Source organism: Paramormyrops kingsleyae, chromosome 3 (genome assembly GCF_048594095.1).
Source record: "Paramormyrops kingsleyae isolate MSU_618 chromosome 3, PKINGS_0.4, whole genome shotgun sequence".
Lineage (NCBI taxonomy): Eukaryota > Metazoa > Chordata > Actinopteri > Osteoglossiformes > Mormyridae > Paramormyrops > Paramormyrops kingsleyae.
The window spans coordinates 20,331,254-20,348,405 of NC_132799.1; positions in this window are offsets into that span (position 1 = coordinate 20,331,254).

Consider the following 17,152-nt stretch of genomic DNA (forward strand, 5'->3'; position numbering starts at 1 on the left):
ATCTTTTGAAGGATGAGGTCTATGGTTGCATTGGAAATTCCACACTTCCACACTAAATACACAACGCATACTAGTGTGTCCAAAACTATGATGTGCATCACTTAGTGCACAAAAAGTTTTCAGATGGCACCCTACATCTGGTGAAAATCCAAAGTGCGTGAACAGTATTCAATCCCATGATTGAATTGATTTCATTACAGCATTCTGTCTTTTTGCGTACACACCTGCCATCAATTAAACTGACTCTGATTAACCCCAAATAAAGTTCAGTTGTCCTAGTAGGATTTTCCTGACATTTACTCAGTTGCATCCTACAGCAAGAGCCGTGGTTGGCAGTAAGCTTACAAAGCAGCAAAGGGATCTCATTGTTGAAAGGTATCAGCCAACACAAAAAAGATTCCACGGCATTAGATATACCATGGAACACAGTGAAGACAGTGATCAAGAAGTGAAGAAAAAATGGGACAAGAGTGACGTTACCAAGAACTGAAACTGATGAAAAGACAAGATAAAAAAATGATCAAGGAAGCTGGCAAGAGGCCTACAGCAACACTGAAGGAGCTGCAGGAATTTCTGGCAGGTACTGGTTGTGTATTACATGTGACAACAATCTGCTATATTCAACAGAACTTCAACAAAGTATTAGTTTAATGGTGTTCACACTCTTGCAACCAGCTTAGTGTACATTTTTTATTTTATTTATTTTTTTCCCCCAACAGATGTTTGTTTTTCAGTTGAATTGTACAGGGTATAGGTCATATTAAAAGTTTTAAAATGATTTATTGTGGTCTTTTTTTACATCACAAAAACCAGGCATTTTAACAAGGGTGTATACACTTTTTATATTCACTGTATATATGATATTTAATTTAAAATGTAAAAATGACTTTATACGATATATATGATAAAACACTTTATTGATCCCCAGAGGGGAAATTCAGGTGTTACAGCAGCCAGAATAATCAGCACACATTAACAATAACCAAAGAATAATAAATAATTATAACATAATATCAGATAATAAAACTAATGAATATCAGAATAAAAGTAGATATCAACATCTGTTTACAGTGTGATGAAGGTGCAAATATGTGTTATTCTAAGAATGATGTGTAAAAAACAGTTGGGGGGGCAGGTAGGTTATTTTATTTACTCCAAACAACTAAAGGTCTGAAAAATACAACAGAGTAAGTGCATAGATCCCCAATACCTGACCGCACAACAGAGTGTTCTCGCGTGAAGTAAAATTCCCCAGTGTACAAATTGGGCAGCGGTCATAAGCACTATTCCACTCAGTGTATGCATGCATCAACTCTCAGGACATGTGTGGTCCAAATTGGGCAGCGACACACATGCGTACAGTGAGGGAAATAATTATTTGACCCCTGCTGAATTCTTAAATTGACCCATTAATTAAAAAATGAGAAGTCTATAACTTCACTGGTAGGTTTATTTTAACAGCAAAAGATAGATCAACAAAACAAGCCAGAAAAAGTGTTATATAACAGTTACAAACCAATTTGTCATTTATCTAGGGAAATAAGTATTTGATCCCTTGGAACACATGCTTTAGTATTTGGTGGAGTAACCATTGTTGGCAAGCACAGCTGTCAGATGTTTCTTGTAGTTGATCACCAGGTTTGCACACAGCTCAGCAGGAATTTTCATCATTTTTGCAGATCTCCTCCATATCTTTAAAGTTTTTAGGCTGTCACTTGAATAGACGAAGTTTGAGTTCCCTCCATAGGTTTTCTATGGGATTAAGGTCCGGAGATTGGCTAGGGCACTCCATGACCTTAATCTGCTTCTTCTTGAAGCAGCTTAGGGTTATGGTCTTGCTGGAAGACCCCCCCTCCCCCCCCCCACAATGCATTTTCAGTGCCCTGGCTGAAGGAAGGAGGTTCTCTTCAAAGATTTTATGTTACATGGCCCCATCCATCTTTCCTTCGATGCAGTGCAGCTGTCCTGTACCCTTGGCAGAAAAACACCCTCAAAGCATAATGCTCCCACCTCTGTGTTTGACAGTAGGGATGGTGTTCCTGGGGTTACAGTCTGAATTATTTTCCCTCCAAACACAGTGAGTAGAGTTGATGCCAAACAGCTTGATTTTGGTCTCATCTGACCATTTCACATTCTTCCAAGCCTCATTGGAATTATTCCGGTGTTCACTGGCATGCTTCAGATGGGTCTGAACATGGGCCCTCATGAACAGGGGTACTTTGTGAGCACTGCAGGATTTCAACCTATAACTGCATACTGTGTTACCAATGGTTTTCTTGGCAACCAAGGTCCCTGCTGCTTTGAGATCATTGACGAGCTCCTCCCATGTAGTTCTGGGGTTAGCCCTCACTGTTCTTAAGATCATTGATGCCGCACAAGACAAAATCTTCCTTGGGGCCCGAGATCCAGGGTGATTGCCAGTTATTCTTTTTCTTCCATTTGCAAATAATTCCACCAACAGTTGTCACTTTCTCACCAAGCAGCTTGCTGATGGTCATGTAGCCCATTCCACCTTTGTCAAGGTCAACAATCTTGTCTCTGACATCCTTAGACAGCTCTCTGGTGTTTCCCATGGTGATAAGATTGAACATCTAGAAAGGTTAGTGACCAAAGAATACTCTTTAAACAAAGTAATGCCATTAAATGTGAATGCTGGCTTGGTATCTGTTAAAACCTAAGTACTACTTATGTTAACGTGGTAATTTCTTATTGACTTATAGGGAAACAAATACTTATTTCCTTAGAAAAACGACAAATTGATTTGTACCTGTTACATAATGATTTTTGTTGTTTGTTTTGTTGAAAATCTATCTTTTGATGTTGAAATAAACATACCATTGAAATTATAAACTTCTCATTTCTTTATAAATGGGTGAACTTGGGAATTCAATGGGGGGTCAAATAATTATTTCCCTCATTGTATATGTATTGTAGATGAACCGGATCCTGAAGGAAAAGATCAGGTAGCCTGTAAAGATTGAGTAGCAACAGGACTGAAAGCATTCCTAAACCAAGCTGGTTGCGTCACCACTATCTGATTGGATGAAATGCGGAGAGACAAGAATGAACCTGTGATCTACATTGACATGCATGAATTACTAGTACTGCACATCGTGATGTATTGATGCATTCATAGTAACTTGAAACTTAAAACTTCAAACTCATTTAAAAAAATCACTGTAGTACAGCTGAACAGAGTGGATTCGTAATGCAAATTGACACAAGCTAATGCTAATTCCAGTTGCCGCCAGTTGATGATCAGTGCCCTAGAGTAAATGCTGCACATGCGCAGATGTGCAAGGTATAAACCCAGGCATGCACAGTTAAGTTTCACAAAGCAAAGTTATCTGAAAACTTTGTCAGGCCACAGAAGGCATTTTTGGCCAGCGTGCATTGAGGTTGTCACACCGGGTAGATAAGGGAGACAAGGATCCAGAAGTACGGGGAAGCAGAGCTTTAATAAGGCAAAGGGTGAGGTATCACAGGCAATCGTCAGCCCCGCGAAGCGAGGAATGGAGAGAACCACCACCCGGGTGACCGGAGAGGTGGTGAGAGACAGCGGGGCTTCTCTAGGGGCGGCGATCAGGCAAACAGGTCCAGAGGCAGCGAGCGGTAGTCGTGGTCGTAAGACGTGAGCGAGGGTCGAAAGCCGATGAGTCAGTCCAACAGGCACACACAGGACTGGGGAACAGGCGGGCTGGATGACAGGGGAAGCTGGGCTCAGCAGGACAGGCGGGTCAAGGACGGGAGCTGGACAAAGGAGGAAAGGAACAAGAGGTAAGGATCTCACAATAGATAGACAAGCAAGGGACGGGAGCAAAGGGAGACGGGAGACGAAAGACAGAATAAGCGCAATACTTCGCTGTTTGTTTGCGATTGATTCTGTCCTTCTATTGAAGAGGTAATCAGTCCCTGATGTCCTGCAGCTGTCCGATCCGCCCCCGTGGGCGTGACAGAGGTATGTGCAATTTCTTTTTATCATAAAGATATAAACTAGTAAATCGTGAGCTCGGAAAGTAAGGACTACCTGTATACAAAATAAAAGACAAAGTATATGCAAAAGATATACACTCACCTAAAGGATTATTAGGAACACCATACTAATACGGTGTTTGACCCCCTTTCGCCTTCAGAACTGCCTTAATTCTGCATGGCATTGATTCAACAAGGTGCTGAAAGCATTCTTTAGACATGTTGGCCCATATTGATAGGATAGCATCTTGCAGTTGATGGAGATTTGTGGGATGCACATCCAGGGCACGAAGCTCCCGTTCCACCACATCCCAAAGATGCTCTATTGGGTTGAGATCTGGTGACTGTGGGGGCCATTTTAGTACAGTGAACTCATTGTCATGTTCAAGAAACCAATTTGAAATGATTCGAGCTTTGTGACATGATGCATTATCCTGCTGAAAGTAGCCATCAGAGGATGGGTACATGGTGGTCATAAAGGGATGGACATGGTCAGAAACAATGCTCAGGTAGGCCGTGGCATTTAAATGATGCCCAATTGGCAATAAGGGGCTTAAAGTGTGCCAAGAAAACATCCCCCACACCATTACACCACCACCACCAGCCTGCACAGTGGTAACAAGGCATGATGGATCCATGTTCTCATTCTGTTTACGCCAAATTCTGACTCTACCATTTGAATGTCTCAACAGAAATCGAGACTCATCAGACCAGGCAACATTTTTCCAGTCTTCAACTGTCCAATTTTGGTGAGCTCGTGCAAATTGTAGCCTCTTTTTCCTATTTGTAGTGGAGATGACTGGTACCCGGTGGGGTCTTCTGCTGTTGTAGCCCATCCGCCTCAAGGTTGTACGTGTTGTGGCTTCACAAATGCTTTGCTGCATACCTCGGTTGTAACGAGTGGTTATTTCAGTCAAAGTTGCTCTTCTATCAGCTTGAATCAGTCGGCCCATTCTCCTCTGACCTCTAGCATCAACAAGGCATTTTCGCCCACAGGACTGCCGCATACTGGATGTTTTTCCCTTTGCTCACCATTCTTTGTAAACCCTAGAAATGGTTGTGCGTGAAAATCCCAGTAACTGAGCAGATTGTGAAATACTCAGACCGGCCCGTCTGGCACCAACAACCATGCCACGCTCAAAATTGCTTAAATCACCTTTCTTTCCCATTCTGACATTCAGTTTGGAGTTCAGGAGATTGTCTTGACCAGGACCACACCCCTAAATGCATTGAAGCAACTGCCATGTGATTAGTTGATTAGATAATTGCATTAATGAAAAATTGAACAGGTGTTCCTAATAATCCTTTAGGTGAGTGTATAAAAACATAAAATAGACTACACACAAACAAACTGCAAACAAAAGGAGATGGAATGCAACAAGTTAAATTGCATATGTGCCTATGTGCACTGACTGCAATAGTGGAACTGGGAAAGGTTCTTACTCAAATTATGGCATGACATGTGATACACAGCAGTTATGTGCATTATAACGCATGTAACAGAGTGCATGTGCAGTAGTTTAAAGCAGAGGGATGTCAGAAGGGTCTTGTTTAGAAGAAGAAGAGTTTACAAGAAGCACTAGACGCTCGTACCAACGTTAGCAAGAATATCCGCCACTGAAGCTGACTGATGACATCACAGACTACCTTGGACAATAATCTCTTGGCAACTGCATAAATTAGATTAATTTGTAAAACACTTCCAAAATAAAAATAATACAATGAAATTAGAATATATTCCCTACTGGACTTAAATCTTTTTTTGACTAATGAAATGTAGATCAGGGCATAAATTAGGTAGCAACACCCTCCCCCACTATAAAAAATTGTTGCCAAACATTTTCTTTCCAATTATTTGACAATTTTGAACAATAGAACATTTTGTGGATGGTTGGTAAACAAAAGAGTATCTTCACTCACATTACACATTTCAGACAGTACTATGCCTTGAAATTACTTTCTCTGTCCATTCTTGACAAAAGTCTTTCATGGCCACAATACAAGGCTAAGTGTCTATATTCATTCTGTACTGAAGGGTGGATAGTACACAGAAGTATTGCTGGCCCCCCCAATCTTCACAATGGGACAAGGAAAATACCATATTCACCCAACATTATGTGAATACACATTTTAGACCCATGCATTCAATAGACCTATAGTGTACACACTACTGTCCGTGTCATTACTGCATATTTACACTACTATCTTAACTACACCATCCTAGAATAGTAAGCCATTTCTGTTTATTACTGAAATAAATGCTCAGAGTACCTGTTTCTATTTTACTTTAATATCTGTCAATACCAAATGTCCATGAACTTGAAGTTATATTTAAAAAACATTAAACTAACTTTTGGAATTCTGTGCTTTTTTAAATATCTACTCATACTGTAAAGGATACATACTGTAGACGATAATCTGGTCAAGGAGTCATGGCTGGTTCCCGACGGGCTGGTCACAATGACATTGTAGGTCTTCAACTGTGGAAGGTTGGTTGGCCTAGCTGGTCATATGTGTAGACACGCCGGGGCTGTCTGATTCTCTTCGGCCTGTCCCTCCATGTTTCAGCACGGCTCCATTCACTCTCGTGCCCATCAGCTAAAGCTTCAGTCTCTTTCTCTACCTCACGTCTCTCCTCCACTTGCTCCTCATCAGGGTGCCCCTCGGGTACAAATGTCACCTCAGGCCTCTCTTTTAATGATGCCCTCCTAGGACAGAATTCTTCTGCCTCTGCATTGTGGGGTGGATCAGCATGTGTGACTGCTATCCACATGTGACACTCCTCCTCACTGGAACTGTCTGTGTCTGTTTGGTACATATGATGTTTGGTCCGATGATGTCTTGTTCCCTGTTCTGGTTTGCTCCCACTGTTTTTTTTTCTGGTTGTTTTTTTTTCATCAGGTAAAGCGATGTAACACTCACTTTCTTCCCATCCCCTGCAGTGGCTTGACTACACACACCTGACTTCCAGGGCCTTTTTTCCCATGACAATATGGATCATGTGTTCCCAGTAACTATGCAGTTTCCTGGTTTCTCACCAGGACATGGTCACCTGGGTAGAACTCCATGTGTGCTGATTGTAGTTTTTCTGTCCTTTTCTTGCTCTCTTCTTCATATTCTGCAATGGGATAACAGGCTTTTTGCATAACCTCTCTCCATTTCTCTGCATAGCCAGTGTGTGACTGGCTCCTTTCTTCTTCTTGCTTTCCAAACAACAGATCAACAGGTAAAGCTGGTTCACGACCAAATAGGAGGAAGAATGAAGAAAATCCTGTCGCTTCATGCACAGTTGAATTATAGGCGTAGACCACTTTGTTCAGGTGTTCTTTCCATCTTGACTTCTGCGACTCTTCAAGTGTGCGCAACATGCCCAGTAGTAGTGTCCTATTGAAGCGTTCGGCAGGATTAGCTTGAGGGTGATATGGGGAGATCAAAAATCATCAAAAAGCTTTCTTGCCACAGTCGTCCCAGATTTATCTTTTGTTGCATACACTTGGGCATACTTGGTAAAATGGTCTACAACTACGAATAGGTATTCCTCACCTCCCTTACACTTGTCCAGGTGTAGGTAGTCAAAAATACCATCTCAAATGGTGCAGAGGTCTCAATGCTCTGGAGAAGTGTTCTGGTTATTCGATTGGGTTTCTTCCTTTTAACATAGAAACACACCTGAGTAATGTAGTGTTCCATTTCCTGTCTCATCTTAGGCCAGAAGAAGCGCTCCCTGGCAAGAGCCACCATCCGGTCTGTGCCTAAGTGTCCCATTTCCTCATGTAGGTGTTTATAGACAATGGGCTTTAGAGAATCTGGAACAACCAACTGTCTTCTCGTTGTGGTCTCTCTTCTGAGAATTCCATCTCCATCCATCTTCAGATGGGGCCACTCCCTGATAAGTTGCCTAACCGTCCCATTCTCTGCCAGCTTGTCCTTATGCTTCAAGTAGGTATGTGTTCTTTTCAGGACCAAAACTCAATATATGGCTGAATCTTTGTTCTGGGCATCTCTGGTATCTTCAACTGCAAGAAGCTGAATTGGCTCTGAAATGTTACATGCTTCTGGTACTGAATCTATATTACAGGTGACAGCAGAGATCCAATTAACTTCTCCTGCTTTCTCTCTCTCGAGCTTCCCCAATGCATTCAATAGCATCCTGTTGCCACTCTTCGGTGCACTCTTCAATTTCTTCAATGGGCTTTGCTCTTTGTGACAAGAAATCTGCCTCTCAGTTTGCTGATCCAGGCCTGTACTTCAGAGTGAACCTATAATCTGCCAACTCCACCACCCAGCGGTGTCCAGCTGCATTGAGCTTCCCTGACTTTGTGACATATGTCAGGGGAATATTGTCACTAAATACAGTAAAATGAGGTGCATGAATCAGGTATTCATGAAAGCGTTCTGTTATGGCTCATTTCAGTGCCAGGAATTCTAATTTGCCAGAGTGTAGCTTGTAATTCTTTTCTGTCACTGTCGATGTCTGTGACCCATATCCTATAACTCTAAGAACATCCTCTTGGCGCTGGTACAAAACTGCACCTAAACCATCTTCTGAGGCATCCACATGCAGTACAAAGGGTTTCTCTAGATCCGGATATGCCATCACTGATGGATTTGTCAGCTGATTTACAATTTTATTCAATATTTCTTGATGGATTATTGACCACTGGACTGGGTGGGAGGGGCGGTAGCTGTGCAAATTTACTGATACTCCCATTTTTCTTTTCACTCCACTTTTCTTCAGACTTGGCTTTTGCTAACAGTTCGTAAAGGGGTTTGGATGTCCTGGAGAAGTCTTGTACATAGGCTCTGTAATAACTGAGGAAACCCACCAACTTTTTGACTTCTCTCACAGTGGACGGCGCCTCATACTTCAGTACTTGCACTGCTTCCACTTCTTTGGGATTCAGTCCGTATCCCTCAGCAGAAATTACTCAACCCACATAACAGACCTCCTGTTTGAAGAAGTCACATTTCTTTGACCTTAGCCTCTCTTTGTTGCTGCAGTACTTTCCTCACATTTTGTGTTGTTCGAAGCTAGAGCTAAAGACGAGCACATCATCCAAATGGGACACAAACTTCATCTCAGAGATCTCCCAGGCATCCTTCCATGTAGCGCTGAAAAGCTGCTGGTGCATTAGTGAGACCAAATGGGATCCTTGTCCGTTCATAGAGTCCCTATGGTGTTAGGAATGTGGCAAAGGGTCTGCTTTTCTTCCTCATGAAACCCTGGTGATAAGCCTTCCCTTGATCCAACACCATGAACCAAGAGTTGCCTCCTAAATATTCCAGAATCTCTTGTATCCTCGGAATTGGATGTTGGTCAGACGGTGTCTTTGTCAGGGTCAGCCCCTGCTGTGGTCCTTCCGTGTCCCTTCCCCGTTTGACCAGCAGGCATTGCTGGTCATCCCGTTCTTTATGTTAGTCTTTGTTCTCCCTTGTTGCCTGTCTGGTCTTGTGGCTCAATGTGTTGAGCATGTGGTTGTCTAGGTACCCATCTGTCCTGTGATCGAATCCTGCCTCCTGTTTTTGTATGTTGCTCCTTAGTGTTTCTAGTTATTGTATCTGGTGATTTTTGTATTTGGTTTTGTTCCTTGTGCCCCTGCTTGTCTTTACCTGTTTAATTCCCTAGTGTTGGTTTTGGTTTCCTTGGTTAGTTCTTAGTTTCCCTGTTTTTAGTTCCTTTGAGTTTATTAGTTTCACCTGTGCCCTGTTTCCCTGGTCTTTGTTAATTAGTCTCACCTGTCCTGTGTTAGTCTCGTTACCCCTTTAGTATTTTAGTTCCTGCTTCTGTTCAGTTCCCCAGTGGTTCATTGTTTATGAGTGTATTGTTGCTTGTCTTGGTTATTTCGGTTAGATCTGCATCCTGTTTTCCTTCCTAGTTTTTATTTTGTAATATTAAGTCTTTAATTATCCCCTTTAGTTTTGACCCCTTGTGGTCCTTTTGTGTTCGTAGTTGTCAGGGTCAGCCCCCCACTGTGGTCCTTCCGTGCCCCTTCCCCGTCTGACCAGCAGGTGGTGCTGGTCAGTCCGTCCTTCACGTCAGTCCTTGTTCTCCCCTGTCTCCTGTCTGGTCTCGTGGCTCAATGTATTAAGCATGTGCTGTCTGTTTGCCCCTCAGTCCTGAGTTCCCTCTTGTCTTGTGTTCGAATCCCACCTCCTCTGTTTTTGTATTTAGCTCCCTGGTTTTTTCCTTTGTGCTTGTTAAACCCTGGTGTCTGATTTAGTAATCGGTTTTGGTTTTGTTTCTTGTTCCCCTGCCTGTTATTCCTATGTACTTCCCTAGTGTTGATATATGCATTCTTGGTTAGTTCTTAGTTTCCCTGATTGTTAGTGTCTTTGAGTTAATTGGTTTCACCTGTGTCCTGTTTCCCTAGTCTTTGTTAATCAGCCTCACCTGCCCTGTGTTAGTCATTACCCCTGTAGTATATTAGTTCCTGCCTTTGTTCTGTTCCCTGCTGGTTCATCGCGTCGTGTCTAAACTATTTGTCTAAGCTCGTGTCTCTGATGTCTACGTTTGTCTGTGGTATGCCCTTGTCTCTGGTTTCCCCCATGGTTGAATTTTACTTTAGTGTCTTGCTTTTCTAGTTAGTTTTTCCATGTGTGTTATTTAGCCTAGTTTATTCCTCCCTGTTTAGTTTTGACCCCTTGTGGTCTTTTGGTTTTCTTAAGTTATCTGTTTGATTTAATAAACCCTGTTTTGTTTGCTGGAGCTGCAAGTGGGTCGTCCGCCCCTTCTTTGTGCACCATGCCTCGTTCCCGTTCCCGTGCCGTCCGGAACCATGACAGTAGTGTCTTCTGTTTTATTTAATAAACCCCTTTTGTTCTTGGAGCCACAAGTGTGTCGTCCGCCCTTTCTGTGCCTGATGCCTCGCTCCCATGCCCGAGCCGTCCGCATACATGACAGAATGAACCACTGGGGAACTGAACAGAAGCAGGAACTAAAATACTAAAGGGGTAACGAGACTAACACATTTTCTTCATCCTGTGCTTTGTCCAGTTCTTCGACGGTGGAGAGCTGACAGCTGATGATTTTCTCTGCAACATTGCATTGTTCACTGCAGCTTTTGCTTGGTGTGCAGAAGGTGATGGAGGATTAGATGATGCTGGGTTGCACCAACGTAGATTAAATTAATCCTGGTTTAGACTTAATCTAGAGTTAGTAAATCTAGGTTTAAACTGGTTTTTAATTAATCGGAGCTGCGTTGCACATCTTAAATTTAGCCCTGGATTGGCTAAACCAGTTTAAACAATGATTAAAATTCGATTAATTTTGCTTTAGTGTCCGCCATGATAGATTCTGAGGAAATGTGAAGAAATTCATGATGCATCCTAGGCTAAATAAATATGGTCCTAAATAATGTTGACGCAAATGTCTCGTATATTTTTAAAATAAAATACATTACTTTTTACAGTTATCGCTGGTGTTAACCCTGCGCTCCGTCTGATGCATCGTTTTGTCAGTTTCGATCACGATCAAAATGTGACACAGCTTATTTATATTGTGGCAAATTGATGAGACTGTCCTATAGAGCAGCGTTTCTCAAACTTATTTGTTCTGGGGACCAGTCATGTCAGGCTTTGGGGCTGCAGGGCCCAGCATGAACGACTGCCCCCAACCCCCCCGTGGATGCATAGATATTATTACTTTAGATAGATAGATAGACTGTATTACTGTTATTATTGTTACACCACAACCACTACTGTTATTATTTGTATTAGTATTATTAGGGCTTATGCCTATGTAAGAACAATATTAAACATGACCTAACAGGAGTGCTTTGGCAAAATTTGAGATTATTGCCAAATAAATATATTATCGCCAAGTAAATATACAGATATATAGTAATTAGGCTGTTGTTCTTATTATCGTCATTATTATTATTATTATTATTATTATCGCGTTTTCTTTTGAAGAAGTCATCTGATTTATCTTTTAGATGTGCATGTTTTGTTTCCAAATGCCGGCATAATTTTGATGGTTTCATAGCCTCATTACTTAGCATGGCTCGGCAGATGACACAGATATTGGTTTTGGAGGGGAACTATCGCTAGAAATAAAACCGAATTTAATGTATGAAATGTCATAATTTTGAGTAAATGGGCGATGCTTTTTCGGGAAAGTCTGCCTTTTTTTTTTTTTTTAGCTACTTTCATGTCCATGGCACACATTCCAACGCCTGTGTTGATCAATATAATGCGAGAGTGACTCGATCTGTACACATGTAAGAAGTCCTGTCAGCAAGGTTAGCACAAGCACTATTTCGGCTAAGTCCACCATTGCTCGCCTAATGTATACAGCAAACAACGCACGCTCTGACGTTAAACAAAGTGGACAACAGCGCACAATGTGACGTTTCGAGCCAAAAACTCCGTTTTCCCTGTCTACATGTCGACGCTGAAAATGGAGTTTCTTAAAATCTTCACCCTGGATGGAGTTTTGCAAAAGCTCCGTTTTCAGTGACCTCAGATGCCGTTTACGTGTGGACAAAAGCCCAAGACGTATAGAAAAAGGTATGTTTTAAAATATACCCATGTACGTGTGGACAAGGCACTACATATAACCCGTTTTTGGCTAGATGCAAGTAAATCACATGACACCCTGTTGGGCCCAGCTTGCTCATTATTATGAATATTGTTTTTCCATGACCAATAAATGAAAGAAAGAAGCTGCTTTGGTGCTCTGTACAAATTGTCAAGGTAAAGTATGTAGTAAAATATGCTATCAAACATTGCTCACTGAATGTCATTATAGGGCACTGAATATCATTATACAGCAATTTGCAAACAGCACTGCTGTGCTCTAGAACTTGTGGATGAACTTGCTACCCTGCTAGTAACATTCTAGTTAACTTCACAGATATGCCCAGGCGGTGGCGTATTGTGGTTTGTCATGTATGCAGACTTCATTACTGTTGGAAAAGGTAGCTGTGCTAAAAATCAACTAAACTGAAATAGAAGGGTTGTAGTGTAAGGGGGAAGTATGTTTTATGTGTTTTTAAGTTGATTAAGCAGGAAGAAGCACTTCTCTTTCTCATATAGTAAATGTTTATTGTCTCTTCAAATGATTGCTTGTAAATGCACTTATCATAATCCCGCCTGAGTGCTTTGAAATGCCATTTCCCTTAGCCCCCCTAATGGTAATGCACATAAACACAAATGCAGTTAATAAATGTATGACATTCACAGCACAATGCAATAAATATAATACAAATATACATCAAAATAGTGTGCAAAGCTATGTTTGATATTGTGCATGTGTGTAGCATGGTACAAATAAAGAATGTGCACTATTGTAAGGTAGTTTTGGGAGGTCTGATGGGGTAGTGCCAGTTTTTGAGGTTGGGGAGGTGACTATTGGGGGCAGTGTCGGTCTTTTGGGGACAGAAGGGTATTCAAGAGCCTGACTGCCTCTGAGAAGAAGCTGTTGCAGTATCTAGCAGTGATGGTTCGAATGCTCTGGAAGCTTCTGCCAGATGACGGGGTGTGAACAGGGGAAGAAAAATTTAAACAAGTATCCTAAAATTTTGATTTGGGTGTCATCCCACCCCCACAGGAAAAAAATGACAAAATGCCATTTCTCGCTTACTTTATCCCCCTACACACCTTAATCCAGACCATGACCCTCCCCCATTAAGATTTAACCCCCATCATCCCCAACCACCAACCATTGAAAAGATATGATTTAAAAGTACCCAGGTTCTAACCAGAACATTTTTCCAGACTACGGCTGATGAAATTACATTAGGTCCCTATGGATGTTCAGCTCTGGTCCTGGAAAGTTGTCAAATCAAATGCTAACATATTCTGCCACAGGTCTCTTACTCTTAAAAGAATGGGGCAGCCCGGTGTATTAACCTGAATTTTTTGGAAAGGTGATTTTTGGCCAAAATCTCAGGATAAACATTTTGATTATCTTGATCAGACCAACCAATGCCATTATTTTCAATGGCTAATTGCATAGCAGTAGCTGTTAAAGTTCAGCCTAAACATGACTACAATAGAATGTGAGTGAAATTTGACTGAATAATTTACACTCACTACACTTACTATTTATTATTACTTTGTATTACTAGGAACACCTGTACATCTGTTTATTCGTGTGGTTATCTAATCAGCCAATCATGTGGCATCAGCACAGTGCATAAAATCACGCAGGTCAGAAGCTTCAGTTAATGTTCACATCAACACCAGAATCACCAGAATGGGGGGAAAATTTGATACCAGTGATTTTGACTGTGGCATAATTGTTGGTGCCAGACAGGCTGGTTGAGTATTTCCGTGACTGCGGATCTCCTGGGATTTTCACTCACAGAAAAAAACGTTCCAGTGAGTGGCAGTTCTGTAGACACTGTTGCCAACTCCTCAGCAAGGAATGTCGCTATTGGTTGTCCCAAAAGTCGCTAGAAGTCGCTAAATGACGCCATCGCCTAATTTGCATAATGTGCATGTAATTATAATGGACGCTGTAGGAGAGAGGAATAATGTCGTGGGAGAGACAAAAAGTGGTTAAAAAAACACCCTAAATACGTTTAGAACTACAAATGAACTTTCTTCTGTCGTCTTCTATATCATAATTCCAACCCTCTTCCTATATCCGGGCTTTGGGACCGGCAAAAGTGACCCCAAAGAGACACACTGGCAGAATAATTTATTTTTAAAAACTGTCTGTCATACTTGGCGGAGTTTTTCGCAATAAGCCAGGGCAGGAACAGCCAGTGGTGGATTCGCGCATGCGCAATTGATTTGCAGTCTGGACGCGGAAAGGTGAACATGGCCCAATCCCAAACTGGTCCCTACACACTCCGCCTCACCACTCCGCCTTCGTTTGCGCGTTCCCGAGACCCGTCGCCATGTTGAAGTGTGTCTCAAAGCAGCAAGGGCTAAGGGGGAGTGGTCGATTATGCCCTCCTTTAGCGAGTCAGCAACGATGGTGGCTCGCGCGATTCCACTACCACTTCCATATCCCACAATTCCTAGGAATTGGATTCTAACAGCACTGTGAAATACATATAGAAAGTCTATGTTACATGTTATAATTCATCGCTGCAGAAAAAAAAATTAGGAAAGCAGTTATTTATAGCTGGTCAGTACAGATAGATTTTATCGTGATCCGATTACGAGAGATTTTCTGTACTTTTCAAACTAGAAACCACGCGAAGAAACATTCGTACGCAAACTCGATCAACGTCACACCAGCAATAACAATTTATGTGTCATATTTGCCTTTTTTTCCTCTACTGATCTGGATCTGGTATTTGGTACAGAAGTAATGCGTAATGTTTTATGCGTGTAAACTAATTAAGTTTACACACATGGTAGAAATTGTACAATCGTCAATATGACATGTGTACATACTTAAAATTGCTCAGTGCAATAAGACGACGTAGCCGTCGTCTTCTCGCATTAGATAAACTTTGTGCTTTTTTAAAATAACTGATATGTCATTAAAGAAAATACAATACAGCTTCTTGATGGATCCATTTCGTCAAATCACTACGTAATGCATTTCCTCTTTCCGGTAAAGAAGACTGTAAAAAGGCGCTGCGAGGGCAAGTCTGTCTCAAATCTTTCTTGTGACAGTTTCCTTCAATTTAAATGCATAGGGCGTGTTGTGAGGGTGACTCAGCGGGAGTGTGACTCGAAATGAAGGCGGAGTGTCGAGGGTATAGTTTGGGATTGGGCCTAAGTCTTGCTCTGACTGCAGCTGGGCGGGGCTGATGCGTGAGGACTGTCCGCCTGTGAATGCTTTGGGACGGGAGGGGAGCCCACGGTAGCACCCGCTGTTCGGTGTGGAGAGTGCTTCCACGTCAGAGTCTCCAATAACACTAGAAAAAGTCGCTAGTCGCTTTTTTGAAAACGAGTCGCCAGAGAGGTCTAAAAACTCGCTAAAGTTGGCAACACTGTCTGTAGATAGTAAAGCCTTGTTGATGAGAGAGGGTACGGTGGCCGAGAAAGCCCAAAGAAATTCAAAATTAAGAAACGTACGTCTAATACAAAAACGCGCTGCAAAGCAACAAAGCATATTATTCAAGTTCATATCGAACCTGCGAACACACTGCAAATTCATAGACTTTACACAAATTATGAACACTTTCAGAAAAATGACAACACATGCGAACCACATTTTACACACGCGTTGCACATTCGCAGACGCGCCGCAAATACAGAAAACAACCGCAATTAACTTCGGAAACGCGCTCCAAATAGCAACAACACAACGGAAATGTTTCCGGAGGACATTTTGTCCGGGTGGTCACATATTTGTAATAATGTTTTTAACGTAAACGTTAAAACTTTGCTATTAATCTGGCAAACTGCATGGTTTTAAGTTACAGTAAACAATCAGTGGCAGCTGTTTTTATGATTAACCTGTGTAGTTCTCTGAACAATTATAGGCTATAGTACAGCAGTTGTCTGTCACAATTAATAATCCTACCATTTACCACACAGCTTCTTGATTATTGTTATAGCGATCTGTTGAAATATAAGATACAGTGGAAACTGCTTACAGTGATCACGTCTGTCTGGGGGAAATTGACTATAAGCTTATGATCATTATAACCAATTTTTTTCTTCCTTATGTCTCAGGCAGATTACCATCTGACTGACATGTATATTTCTTACATAAATATAAGGTAATAAAACGGAAGGCGTCACTATTTACTTAATTTTGATTTCAAAATACACTATAACCGTCTCAAACGCTTTTGAAATTACAGTACTGTACAAATTACTCAACTGAGTATAATTCAAATACGTTATAATACAGTACAGTACTGTACATGAAAAATAGCATATTGTAGTTTCGCGGCTGCATCTCCGTGGCTCGTTTTTAGCAGTTTATCATAAGCTTTGACAAGTTCATATATTTGTCATTGAGAGAAAATGACTTTCTTTTTCCGTCATGTTTTATGTGCACGCAGCATATTAGCCTCAGGTAGCAGGCTACCTGGACTACAGCAAGGCAAAGTAGGGCCATCAAAGTAAAGTTAAAAAACATAGTTTTATTTTTTTCCATATCTTGTCATGCTTAAATAGGCACTGTAAGCAGACTACTTGACTACTAAAAACGAATTATTTAAACAGTATTTGTACAAAAATGATTTTATCCCAAGCTTTTTGATACATATACATTTACTTTTCACCAGTAAATTATCGTCATTGGCTCCATTGAAAAGTACGC